The 14,571-nt window shown below is 38.9% G+C and overlaps 1 long non-coding RNA gene across 1 annotated transcript in view; it reads right to left on the bottom strand.

The window, feature by feature from the left end:
- The window catches only part of LOC144338543 (uncharacterized), a 232,773-nt gene that overhangs the window by 78,335 nt on the left and 139,867 nt on the right, over positions 1-14,571 (bottom strand). The window contains exon 2 of the long non-coding RNA XR_013412738.1: positions 9,449-9,548. This is a non-coding gene — a long non-coding RNA (uncharacterized LOC144338543). The remainder of the gene's footprint in view (positions 1-9,448; positions 9,549-14,571) is intronic.

Below are 14,571 nucleotides of genomic sequence, written 5' to 3'. Positions count from 1 at the left end.
GGAAATGAAAATGTTCTAGATTTAGATTGTGGGGGTAGTTGCATCTCTGGGAATATGTTAAAAACTATTGAATTGTACACTTTAAATAGGTAAAATGTATGTATGTGAATTATATCTCAATAAAGCTGTTAAAATAATTGCTATTGCCAGTTCCTTGGAGCAATTCACAGGTAGATAAGCAGGAGAGATTATAGATCTTTTAAAATAATTTCTATGTTTGTATGTTTCTCTAAACTTAAGCCATGCTCACTTGAGCCATTGTTCACAAACTCCATCAGCATTACAAAAAGTAAAGAATTAAAAGTGGGGGCAACCTTATCTGCATAGGCACAGCTTAGTGAAAAGCCCCTGAAAAGGAGAATTAGTACAACAGGTTGATGCAAGACAATGTTTTATTAAAACAATAACTTACCATTTAAAATACAAGTTTTTCTCCTGCATCTGTAAATTAATAGCTACTCAGCTGTTTGCATTTCTGAAACTGAAGTGTTTTGACAGTTAATTGTGAGATATATAAAATACCTCTGGAAAACCTATTGAAAAAGAACCATTCCTTAAAGTCCTGTAATCAGAACTCACCCCAAGAAGACAAGAGGTTGAACTACGTTCCACGTCCATCTCTTGAATGCACTTCAATGCATGACTTATCCACTGCAGGTCTCTTTACAGTTGTGAAACCAAGACACGTACTTCAATGTTTTAATTTGAAGTAATTTAAATTTCAGAGAAAAGTTGCAAAAATAGCAAAAAGAATTTACTTGTACCTGTTATCCATGTCCATAGTCACTCATTTAAAATAATCTGCCACATTCATGTTATAGTCCCTCTCTCTGTCTACACACACACATTCACACAGAGACAGACACATACTTTTTTCTGAACCATGTGCAGACGTATTCATATTCACTTACTCCTTAATCCCTCAGTGTGTATTTTCTGTATTTCCTAACATAGCCTAAAATATTTCCAACATATAATCTTGCATGACCACGGTGCAGTTATTGAAATTAGGAAATCTAGCATCGATACAGTATTTTTAGCTAATCTATAGTCCATATTCCAATTTTATTGGTTATTCCAACAATGTACTTTATAGCAATTCTTTTCTGGTACAGGATCCAGTCCAGAATCATACATGACATTTAGTTGCCATGTATATTTAGTATCCTTTAATCTGAAACAGTTCCTAAGCCTCTTTCATCAGTATTTATATTTCATTCATTATTTTAAAGTGTATAGGTGACTTATTTTACAGAATGTCCCTTCATATAGGTTTATCTAATGTTTTCTCATGATTTGATCCAAGTAATGCACATCTAGCAAGAATACCACGTAAGTGATATTGTATCTTTCCCAAGGTCTCATAGCCAGAGGCATGTGATGCCCATTTGGCCTTAATGGTGATGCTAATTTTGGTCATTTGGTTAAAGTTTGGTTCCTTCACCATATAGATTTTCCTTTCATAACTAATAAGTGACTGGTGAGGAGATACTCTGAGACTATGTAAATATCCTATTCCTCTTTAAGCTCCCTTCCTATACAATTTAGCAAGAGAATTTAAGATAAGCCTCATAATAAAAAAAAAAATAGTGTCGAGACTCTTGATACATAAAGAGAATGTGTTCTCAATATATATTTGTGTCAACATTATCTTAGATTATAGACCCAGGTGGGCAGGAACTGGTCCATGAAGCTTATTTGGTACAGAAGGCAGTTGTGATACGTGTTCATAATAACTATGAAAAATTCTTAGCAGCGGTGCAAGATGAGCTTAGATTGGATATTTCAAATATGATACATCCATTCTATAAATTTTATGCAACAAATTTTAAAATGGGAACAGTTTCATATATACTGAAATTGAAATATCTCCAAGAAACTTTCAAATGAAAAAAGTAGGGTATATAAAAGTATGCACAGAAGAATCCCATTTATGCTTTAAAAACTATATTTGTACTTTTACATATTAATGTATGTAAATTTATAGAAACTAGCCTGGAAGAGTATACACCAAACTGTTAACAGCAATTACTTCTCTGGAGGCAGATGGGAAATTGGAGAGGGGGTAGTGCTTGCTCTGTGGGGAATAAGACATTCACTTTTGAGTCTAGACACCTCTGTTTTTAGAACAGGAATGTATTTATGTTTTACTAAAGCATATATATTCTAAAGACATATATTTGGTGAAAACACTTACATTAGCATTATTTTCAAGATTTCCTTTTTTGACACTCTGATTACTGTTCATGTGAATAAAAGGCCGTGTACATAAATGAAGTCTCCTTTGCCTCCATCTTTGCCTCCATCTTACTTATATACATATGATCACATTAATGTATGTGTTACATGTATATTGTGGTATATATATTTATGTATATATAAAATGTGCCTTGTGCTCCCCAAAACTTAGAAACTGAAGCATCGTTTTCTTTTTTTTTTTTTTTTTTTTTTTGAGATGGAGTCTCGCTCTGTCGCCCAGGCTGGAGTGCGGTGGCCTGATCTCAGCTCACTGCAAGCTCCGCCTCCCGGGTTCCCGCCATTCTCCTGCCTCAGCCTCCTGAGTAGCTGGGACTACAGGCGCCCGCCACCACGCCCGGCTAATTTTTTGTATTTTTAGTAGAGACGGGGTTTCACTGCGGTCTCGATCTCCTGACCTTGTGATCCGCCTGCCTCGGCCTCCCAAAGTGCTGGGATTACAGGCGTGAGCCACCGCGCCTGGCTGAAGCATCGTTTTCTACCATTCTCCAATGTTCCTGACTTTCACAGTTGGTTTTATTGAACCTATAGAGATTTGAATTAATCACACTGAATTTGTCAATACTCTAACAAACCAGCCTCCAAGAACATTTGCTGAATAGATCTCAGACATTTGTTCAGTGAGGTAGACATGTGAGATGGTGAGTTATTAACGCCATCTCCTTGGGCATTTTTTATTGTGATTTAAATGGTGATATAGCTTGGATATTTATCCCCATCCAAATTTCATGTTGAATTGTAATCCCCAGTGCTGGAGGTGGGGCCTGGTGAGAGGTGTTTGGGTCACGCGGGTGGATCCCTCATGGCTTGGTGCTGTCTTCATGCTAGTGAAGGAGTTCTCTTGAGATCTGCTTATTTAAAAGTGTGTAGCACCTCCCCGCTCTCTCTTGCTCCTGCTTTTTCCATGCGATGTGCCTGTTCCCCCTTTTGCCTTTTACAATGATTGTAAGCTTCCTGAGGCCTCCCCAGAAGCAGATGATGGCATTATGCTTCCTATACAACCTGCAGAATCGTGAGCCAATGAAATCTCTTTTCTTATAAATTACCCAGTCTCAGATATTTCTTTATAGCAATGCAAGAACAGCCTAAAAAAGAAAATTTTTACTGAGGAGTGGAGCATTTCTATAGATACTTGATGTGGAAGTGACTTTGGAAATGGGTAACAGGCAGAGGTTGGAAGAATTTGGAGGACTCAGTAGAACACAGGAAGATGAGGGAAAGTTTGGAACTTTGTAGAGACTGGCTAAATGGTTGTGACCCTTTCTTTTGGCTGATTTCTCTCTTTTGGAATAGGAATGTTTACCAATGCTAGTACCCTCATTATATCTTGGGAGTAACCAACTTGTTTTGATTTTTACAGGCTAATAGGTGGAAGAGACTTGATTTGTCTCAAATGAGACTTTGGACTTTGAACTTCTGAGTCAGTGCTGGAATGAGTTAAAACTTTGGGGGAGTGTTGGGAAGGCATACTTGTATTTTTCAGTGTGAAAAGGACATGAGATTTTGGCGGCCGGGGCAGAATGATACAGTTTGAATGTGTGTCTCCACCAAATCTTATGTTGAATTGTAATCCCCAAGTTTAAGGTGGGGCCTGCTGGGAGGTGTTTGGATCATGGGGCAGGTTGCTCGTGAATGGCTTGGGCCATCCCCTTCATGATAAATGATCTCTCACTCTGAGTTCTCATGAGATCTGGTCACTTGTAAGTGTGTGGCATCTCCCTCCTCAGTCTCTCTCTTGCTCCTGCTTTTGCCACATGATATGCATGCTCTCATTTCACCTTCCACCATGAGTCAAAGCTCCCTGAGGCTTCCCCAGAAGCCAAGCAGTGCCAGTGCCATGCTTGTGCAGCCTGCAGAACGGTAAGCCAATTGCATCTATTTTCTTATAAATTATCCAGTTTCAGGTATTTATTTATATCAATGCAAGAATGGCCTAATACATGTGTAGAGTATCGCATAGCACTTTACTTATAAAGCTGCTTTTTTTTTAACTTATCTATGGAAAACATCAAACATATACAAAAGTAGACTGTACTTCAATGTACCCATCACCCAGTTTTAATAATTATCAAATCACAGCTAATCGTTTTTCATGTATTCCTCCCTACCATCATGATTGTTGGGAGATAAGTCTCCATGGGTCTCTTGTGTTTCCTCATATCTTGTGAGCACAGGTGTTCACTGACTTTGTTATAAACTCTTTTTAAGGATGTTTGTATAGCAAAGAGTCTTGGATGACAAAGATAGTGTCTGTCTTCAGAGTAGAGGGCATATTTGTTTATTGACCACTATGTCTCCCTCCAAAGCAAAGTCAAGACAGTTTGCTAACTTCCCATTATAAAAGATCCATGTTCCCTAAGCTCAAGTTTCCCCAGCTGTGATACAGACCTACTGCTTGCACAATATCCAACTAAGCCACTTTGCATTGCCTCCATGAGACTTGAAAAGCAAGACAGATCTGATGTGAACATAAAACTCATGCTGCTTTCTGTTCTGTGAATAATAAAGTCCTTTTTCTCTAACTCAAGAGCCTTGTGTCTTTTGCCAGTATCCATAAAACTGGCAGAGTAACTTGTGAGCCTGGCAAGTAGGGTAAAATCTGAAAGTCTTCAAAATTCCTGACAACAACTTCCTCTCTCCCATATTATTTTGAACAAACACCAGGCATTAAATTATTTCATCCATAAATGCTTTGTTAGGTGGGAACTATTTTGAATATTCTTTGAAACTAATATAATCAAAGATGATGGAACTTAATTCCACACAAATGTTTATATACAATACCAACACCTAAGAGGTGAAGTTTGGTAACTATAGGTGGATGATCCCTAACCTTAAAGAAACTGTTGGGAGTAAATATGTTTCAAAACCTAGACTTTTCAGATTTTAGGAGGTTTGTAGAGAACATAGACTATATATTAAACAACATTTGCAATGAGGCCTGGGGCAGCACACAGTAATCAAACATTGATATTTTTCCATGAAACAAATATTCACACCAAGTAGGATAAAGAAAGACTATAAATAACCTCTCTTCAGTTCAGCTCAGATTTTATCACCAAGTAAGTTACAAACAAAACTTCAGCTTGTCAGTTTTGGGGGAATTTCAGAACTGCAGACAAGGAGCTATGGACCTGAATTCCTTAATCAAGTTAAAGATTTAGGCCCTCAGGATCCTGATTTTTTTTTTTTAAAGCCATTTTAAAAAATTCACAGATCTTTTATTAATGTGTTTGGACATTTAAAAATAGACAGGGCCAAAATGAAGTACTTTAATGCATTAATAAGATTTCAAATCACACATACTAATTTAACTATATTTGTGACATGATATTTTATCATGTTTCTGTTTTGTAACCATTACATATTTCTGAACCTCTCTGATCGAAGTGGAACATGAACAACAGTCATTTGATTAACTCAAATGCATAAAAGGGCACGTACAACAATTAGAAAAGAGGATGTTTAACAAGGATAAATAAAAGAGGGGCTTGGAACAGAACAAGTCATGTCTGGAAGGTTAGGGGTTACTTACAGCTATGTCCACCACAACAAGCAAGAGTAACAAGGCTTGCAGTCTGTACACAAATCATGTTCATGTAAGACAGAGAAAGCAGTACATCCCAGGAAGCCTTTTCCTTATGTTCCTTGGCCAAGGACAGGAATGTATAGGAGGCTAAACTTGAAGCTGATACACATGGGTCTAAAATGGATGAGAACAATGTCCCAGAATACTCAACTACTCTAAATAACATCTACTTCTTCAGGTTTGATGGATTGCGTCTCTGAACAGGGAGAAGGAATGTCATATCATTTATTGAGTATCTACTATGTGTCTGACAATTTGCCAGGTGCTATTTATACTGTTATTCTAATAAAAAGTAGGGAAAGTAAAATCCAGGGAGACTGAATAATGCGAATAAATGAATGAATGAATGAATGAATGAATTTATATGGAAAAACCATTTGTTAGCAGTTTCTTAGGTGCAGGCACTGTTATACGCATTTCAATATATAAATGAATGACAAACAACTCCAACCTTTAGGGAGTTCCCAGTTTAGTGGGAGAGACAGATATATAAGCACATAATTATAGCATAATTTTATACATGCTGCTATTGTAGCTCAGAATTTAAAAATCAGACTTCATCATCTATAAAAACTTTATTGCAGATAAAAAGAAGGGAAATTTTTACCAATCAGAGGCTAGGAATAACTCATTCTTGTTCCTGCAAACATTGACACTTAAGAATTTATTTTACATTCAAAAAGAAAGTAAGATGCCACGGGGAAATTGCCTTTTGGTCAACAAGGAAGAGAGCCTTATGACCCTTAGGTTCAGGAGAAGAAGCTGGATCTTGTGTCATAAATAGGCAAATTCCCAAAGCCACATAAAGGAGAGTTGTTACACGCCTTAGAAAGGAGTCATAATGGTGTTTTTTGTTTTGTATTCTTTCAGAAATACATGAAGAATCTATCATTTTGTTGACACTTTGATTCTTTAATTATTAGTGATATCTTCTTATTCAGTGCTTCACTTCTCTCTCACTAGAGATATGAACCAGGAGCAGTGGTAGTACAGGGGATCAGAAAGTCAAACCATTCCATTGTATAAGCTCTCTTAGCTCATCCTATCCATCTTTTTATTCCAAGGATTGACAGCAAGCAAATCAACCTATAGTTTGAAGAATGTTCCTCCTTATTGGAAAAGAAAAAGATCATTTGCCCAGCTCTCACCACCTGGAAGCTCTCCTGACATTGCCGATTTCTCAAGATTCCAGACAGTAATTTCATCTACTGGATCTTTTGCTTGGACTTGGTGCAAAGACACAGACTTTGGATTCAAATGTCAGATCTGTCACCATCTCTGAACTACAGTTTCTCCCTAGCATACATAATGCTTTTTATACAACCTAGCATTTAAAAAACAACAACCTAAATAGGAGACAATGACTTGGCAGAATAGAGAACTCATCAGTCATTAGATAATGGCATCCCATAGTCATTATTTTGAAGAATGTGAAATTGAAGGATGCCAAAATTAATTAAACCCAGAAATAAATATATGCTGCTGTAATAAAAAGAGGAGGTATATTTGTGAGATTGTAATTGAGGTGACAGCAGAAGCAAAAAAAAATAAGATAACTGAAAGAAAAATAATGCAATTCTAATCCACAGCCAAGCACACACCCCACTCCCCACATCATTATGGGTAATACCTGCTGTCACCTTAGACTCTGGCTTTAAAATAAGGTGGCAGAAGGATCAGTTTCTTGGCTAGTCTGGATGCTCACCCCAGTACAGGAATATCCTCCTGTCCTCCCCTCCAAAGAGGAAACATGTTAAGTCGGCTCTTACGGGTAAGAGAGGAAGGAGATATCTCCAGGGGAGTCTGGGAGGAACAATGCCCATTAAAATCAGCCTGGTGGAGCCTCTGGTAGCTAGAAACCACCAGAAACTGACCAGCTTCCTGGGGTTATAGAGGTACCACAGGGGAGGACAGGAGCTTCAGCTACAATCCTAATGATACAATGTGCATGACTGAAAGTGTTATCAAAGACCAGTCATGGAATTCAGATAAATACACCCCACCCCACTCAACTAATCTTTAAGGAGACAAGAGCAGTTTCCAAAGATTATCTTGACTGTATCATCTTGGTGTGAGACTTGAACCCCCCTGCTTCCCTTTGTCATTGAGATTGAGACTTGGGGACAGTTAAAATCATTTCCTGATTTCAAAAATCCCTAGTCAGTAACATTTCTTCCTTTACACAGGCTTTTTTTCCTCCCATCACTCTCTGCTTAGGGAGTTATTTCTCGTTGCTCAATTCGCCACAAAACTTTCAGTAATTCAAAGTAAAATTTCCTGACATGCACTCTACCATTGTACTGAAAACACACTATTAATATACTTGTATTATGAAATTTTCCAAACTGACTTTTTCCATGCTTATTTTCTTCACTAATCTCTAAACTTTTTCAGTCACAAATAAAGTTTTATTCCTCTCTAGGGGACCCTGAGTGCATCATGATGCTTGGTACCAAATAGACAGTCAATGAATTCTTATGGATTGAGAATAAAGCATTAGCCAGGCACAGTGGCTCACTCCTGTAGTCCCAACTACTCGGAAGGCTGAGGCAGGAGGATTGCTTGATCCTAGAAGGTCAAGGCTGCAGTGAGTTATTATGATGATGCCACTGCACTCCAGCCTGTGTGACAGAGCGAGATCCCAATGCAAGAAGAAAGAAGAAAGAAGAAAAGAAGAAGAAGAGGAGGAGGAAGAAGAAGAAGAAGAGGAAGAAGAAGAAGAAGAAGAAGAAGAAGAAGAAGAAGAAGAAGAAGAAGAAGAAGAAGAAGAAGAAGAAGAAGAAGAAGAAAAGATGGAGAAGAAAAAGAGGAAGAGGAAGAAAAGAAGGAGGAAGAGGAGAAATAATTTAGGCTTAATTTCCCTCTTTCTTGTCTCTCCTATATATCCATTCGGATAGTAGTTCAATCACAGTAGTATGTTTTATTTTGTACCATCAGATATTGTGCTATCCGTTTTGTGTTTTTCTTAAATTCTTATTATTTCTTGTAGGCAGTTTCTGACATAACTCCCAATGATCTCCACACAACAGATCACTACTACGTTATTTATCAATCAGCTAGGGATTACAGATGATAAAATCCAATTATGGCAAAATTCCCAGTTTGGTTATTAGATTTAGTCCATAAATGATTATCGATTTGCAACATGCATAACAAATTACACAGTCAGCCCTCCATATCTGTGTGTTCCACATCTTTAGATTCAACCAAACACAGATAGAAAATACACTATTCCACAGGACCAACTGTGGGACTTGAGCATCCATGGATTTTGGTATCAGAGGTGGGTCCTAGAAACAATCTGCCTCAGATACCAAGGGACAACTACATTTCAGTCATCAAAACGGCTCATACTCCCACTTTATTATTGGGTGCATACCATCTGCCTTCAATTTGGGGCACAGTTTCTCCTTTGCATACATAATTTTATTTGAGTATGAGAGTACACTGTTGAATAAAAAAGTTACTGTCCTCAGAAAGCTCATATCTAGTGAGAAGACAGATCATCTGAATAGATAATTGCTTGCTTTCATTCCAAGTGATGAAAACCATAAAGAAATGGGTGCATAGTAGGCCTATGCCCACTGAAACAAGGCAACTTACTCAATTTGAGGAGTGGAGATATCCATCAGGACCCCGGTAGGGTCTTCAAGGACGCATGAGAGTCACAGAGATACAGAAGAACAGGAGGAAGATCCCAGGCCTAGAGAACAGAAGAAACCAAGAGATATCTTAATAAATTCCCCAGAACAGGACCTTTGGTCAAACTGCACTAAAGATGCTCTTAATAAATGAATTATCCTTTACAATAAATGTGTGTCCTGTTGTTTTTATGAGCAAAGCAAAAAATGGGAATAATTCACACAATTGGATCAAGACAATTAGAAACTGGGCTTTGGCTAATTTCCTTAAATGGCTGAAGCCAGTGCCTTAGTTCATAAAACTGGACCTGTCATCTCTCCTTTACTTATGATTCTGAAATGAACTTTAAACTCCCTGAATAAGAAGATGATCAATAATTTCATTTCTCAAACCTTAGGACCCTGACTTCTCTCAATTAACTTAATTACCACAAAGAAAAGCTCAAAGAAAAGCATCCAAAGTTCTTTTAAAACCAAACAAACACCACCTTAATGATGAGTGAATAAAACAAACTTCTAGTGCTGGATATACAAATTAATTTTTGATTGGCTTTAAAAGGGTTAAGCAAATATATATATATATATATACACACACACCCACACACACAATACAGTTGAACTCTAGCCTCGCAAGGTTCAGTTCCCCTGGGAAAATGCCTACCCTTCCTACATGTCTTGAAAAAAGCCTTCTTCATTCTCCAAATTTAGATCAAGGAGTCCTTGATTGATTCCCAACATGGTTTTACTTTTACAGTAATTCTATTTTATAGCCAATTAACAGAAAACAAGATACCCTCCTATGTTTGAGTTCAGCTAACTTTATAAGCTTTGAAGGCTCAGCCACTTGGGCACGGTTAGAACCAAGGAAAATTCATAGCCTCTTCTAGGATAGGCTCAATTATTACTGTGCAACTTGGTAGTTAGACATGCTTCCTTGTGGAGGACCAAAGGCAATATATGGCCACAAAAAACCTCAGATTACAAAGAAGAAGCTGGAGGTGGAGAGGGACAGGACATTGTGAATTTCCCTCTCCAGCCAGGAGCAAGAGGAGCCTTGAGGGGATGCTGGGAATCATAAGATTGTTTACTCAGCACCCCTCCCACACACACACACAAGCACACATCTTCACACCCCACACTCTCCTGTCCCACAGGTCAGCCTTATATAGTCTACTATAAGGAGAATGATGTGTTTACCTATAATTTGCTTGCTTGGAATTCTAAACTCAGAATCCCTGTGGATGAACATAATATTTACCATTAAGGTACTCTTCTATGTGCCTGGTATGCACCATGTAAGAAGTACAGCTGCCTTTGCTATGGTTTGGATGTAGGCCCCCTCCAAATCTCATGTTTAAATGTGATCCCCAGTGTTGGAGGTGAGGTCTGATGGGAGGCATTGGATTGGTGCGGTGGATTCCTCATGAATGGCTTAGCGCCATCTCCTTGGTGATGAGTGAGTTCCTGCTCAGTTAGTTCACATGAGATCTGGTTGTTTAAAAATCTGGGACCTCCTCCTTGCTCTCTCTCACTCCAACTCTCACCATGTGACATACCTGCTCTCCCTTTGCTTTCCATCATGATTGAAAGCTTCCCAAAGAGTCATGCTTGTACAGTCTGCGGAACCGTGAGCCAATTAAACCTCTTTTTAAAATAAATTACCCAGTCTCAGGTATTTCTTTATAACAGCTCAAAAACATCCTAACACAGCCCTGTATGTGCCATGGTGGAGGGACTACATAGAGAAAGAGATGCCCAAGAAGCCCCATCTGTTCCAGCCCCTGGCTGTCTGGTTTTCCCCAACCCAGGCACCAGACATAAGAGTGAAGGAGCCTTTAAGATGGTTCCAGTCTCAGCCACTATCTGACTGAGAAACCCCAGGACAAACCGCCTACCTGAGTCCAGTCAACCCCCATATTGAACAACACACACTGGGGCCTGTTGTGGGGTGGAGTGGGGAGATGGAAAGCGTTAGGAAAAATGCTAAAGCATGCTGGGCTCAATACCTAGGTGATGGGCTAATAGGTGCAGCAAACCACTATGGCACACGTTTACCTATATAACAAACCTGCACATCCTGCACCTGTACCCCAGAACTTAATGTAAAAATTTAAAAAAAAAATTTTTTTTTGAGACGGAGTCTCACTCTGTCGCCCAGGCTGGATTGCAGTGGCGTGATCTTGGCTCACTGTAGGCTCCGTCTCCCGGGTTCACGCCATTCTCCTGCCTCAGCCTCCCGAGTAGCTGGGACCACAGGCGCCCGCCAGCACGCCCAGCTAATTTTGTTATATTTTTAGTAGAGATGGGGTTTCACCAAGTTAGCCAGGATGGTCTCGATCTCCTGACCTCGTGATCCGCCTGCCTCGGCCTCCCAAAGTGCTGGGATTACAGGCGTGAGCCACCGTGCCCGGCCATAAAAGTTAAATTTTAAGAAAAGATTGTTATTCCTTAAGCCCTTGTTATGTGGTGGTTTAACAACCAGCTGTAGAGACCAGAATAGTCTAAATAAGAATATCTGACTGAGTCTTCTGTCATCACACCACTGTCCTGATCGTCTCAAAGATCTGAATTGTTTTCCAGTCACACTCCACTTCTCCACCTCTGGCCTTCACTGTCTGTTCCTACTTTAGGGGCACATTGAGCCAACCAGGAGAATCTTACCAGAGAGAGAAAGACTGTTCTCAAGTTGAAGATGAATGTAGTTGTACTCAGCCTGCCCAAATATATGAGTGCCTCTGTTTATCCAATATAGCATCACATGAGCAGTTTAGTCTGCATTTCACCTTGGATTCCCAGATTTACTCCCAGACATACGGCTGTTTTGAAATAGCCTCCAGTATAGCCCTCCCAGCCTCATGCCCCTAGTGCAAACACATGCTTCCAAACCTTTTCATCTGTTTCTTATAGCCTACCTGAACTATTGCCAGGTTTGAATTGACAATGCAATTTGGGAACACATTCTAAAACGATTACTTCACCCAAAAATGCAGAATATTTTGTCTTTTAAGAATATTACAAATTAAAAACTATTTAGCAAGCTCAAGGAAGTGAATTTCTCAGATTCAAGAAAGTGTTCAGGCCGGGCATGATGGCTCACACCTGTAATCCCAGCACTTTGGGAGTCTGAGGCAGGTGGATCACCTGAGGTCAGGAGTTCGAGACCAGCCTGACCAACATGGTGAAACCCCGTCTCTACTAAAAAATACAAAAAGTTACCCAGGCGTGGTGGCAGGTGCCTGTAATCCCAGCTACTCGGGAGGTTAAGGCAGGAGAATCGCTTGAACCCGGGAGGTGGAAGTTGCAGTGAGTCAAGATCGTGCCATTGCACTCTGGCCTGGGCAACAAGAGTGAAACTCCGCCTCAAAAATAAAAAAAGGAAGGAAGTAAGAAAGTGTTCTTATATACTGAGAGTTTAAGGTTACATTGTATCCATAAAGAATTACTTTTGTTTCAACGAAGAATTTCTGTTATAAACTAGGGGATTAAACACACAAGCAGATGCACACACACACACACACACACACACACACACACACACGTGGACAAAACTTAGCAAAAAATAAAACTTGTTTTCCTAGAAGGCAATCAGAAGCTGTGTCAAATTTCCCTCCAATAGGCCACATAAACGAATAAGACACATATTTAACCAAATTGATAGATGGTAGGTTATCAGTGGAGCAATCAAGGCCCGATCAGTATATTTTCCCAGCAGGGCCAAGCCAATGTGACACAGCAGGAATCTTGCAAGCTCAAGGGAACATTGCAGAGTCACAAAGCTACCTGCTGTAGCTTTGCTGTTTTTCTGTATAGATTTCTATGAGGAGATGGGAAAGAATGCTATAAAAAGAAGCACTGCAGCTCAAGAGGAAAGTCTCATTTCTCTGCTTAGCTTTATTTTTATTTTCCAAAGCATTTTAAAATTAAATAAAAATTTTCCACATTGGGGTGCAATCTCAACCTGCTAATCTCATGTTTATAAAGGCAATCTGGCACATGGAGAAGAGCAGGCTTTGAAGACAGAAGGGCCTTGTTCAAATCCCAGCTTCTGCTACTCACTAGCTGTGTGAACTCATGCAAGTTACATGACCCCTCTTATCTTTGATTCTTTTAGTAAAGTGGCAGTCATAATGCACATGATGGTGTTAGAGGTTAAACAAGATAATACCTTAAGTTACCAGTTCTGTACCTAGAACACAGTAAGTATTCAATCACTGATTATATACATTAAAGATTAACATACTTAGTTACTAATATACTTCTTGTTAAATTTTATTATATTTTTTCATTTTAAAACATTACCTTTATATCATTAGTAATCTGTATTATTTAAAACAATTTTTTAAAACTCTCTGATCAGAAATAAGAGACTTGGTTCTACATTGCTCTTTAAATATTTGATTTAGGCAACTTGATTTCCATTCAGTTATGAGTCTCAGTTTTTTTGTCGTTGTTATTTTAAAAAATGAAGGAACTAGGTTTTCTGATGTCTCTCCTGACAAACATTTCAAGCAATTTGTTTTCTTTGTCCAACAAGATGGTCTTGAACAAAACATTAGTGTTTATGGCCAAGGCATCTGGTCTTGGGATTGGGATATGCTGGTACACATTTAACAATTGAATCTCTGGGTAAAAAAGCCCTGATTTGTGTTTGCCAGTTATGGTGAAAATATTCCCACCATGGCCGATTTCTAGCTATCAATGAGATGTCACTAAAGCAGAGTTAGAAAGGTATACACACACAATTAGCTCTCATGGTGCTGACTCAAGCACATCATTGTGCCAAACTCACTCAGTAGATCACAGCACTCGCTATGCAACTCACATTCAGTTCCTGAGCATTTCTTACATCATGTAGAAAAAGAGCTCTGGATATTAGGATACTTTCTATTTTCAGCTTCCTGTGAGGGAAGAGACATAAATAAGTCCCTGTTTACCACATAGAATGTACCACTGAATTCCTTGCCGTTTTGGAAAAAGCAAACAAATGTTTCAGAGACCATGAAACACTGAGATGCAAACTTAATCTGCTTTTCTTACATTCCATTCTATTTCTTCACTACTTTAAAATCTTCCCTAATCTCAGAC

The sequence above is a fragment of the Macaca mulatta genome, chromosome X (assembly GCF_049350105.2).
Source record: "Macaca mulatta isolate MMU2019108-1 chromosome X, T2T-MMU8v2.0, whole genome shotgun sequence".
NCBI classification, from domain to species: domain Eukaryota; kingdom Metazoa; phylum Chordata; class Mammalia; order Primates; family Cercopithecidae; genus Macaca; species Macaca mulatta.
Note: the sequence above shows the minus strand (reverse complement) of the source record. Positions and strands in the feature narration are given on the sequence as shown.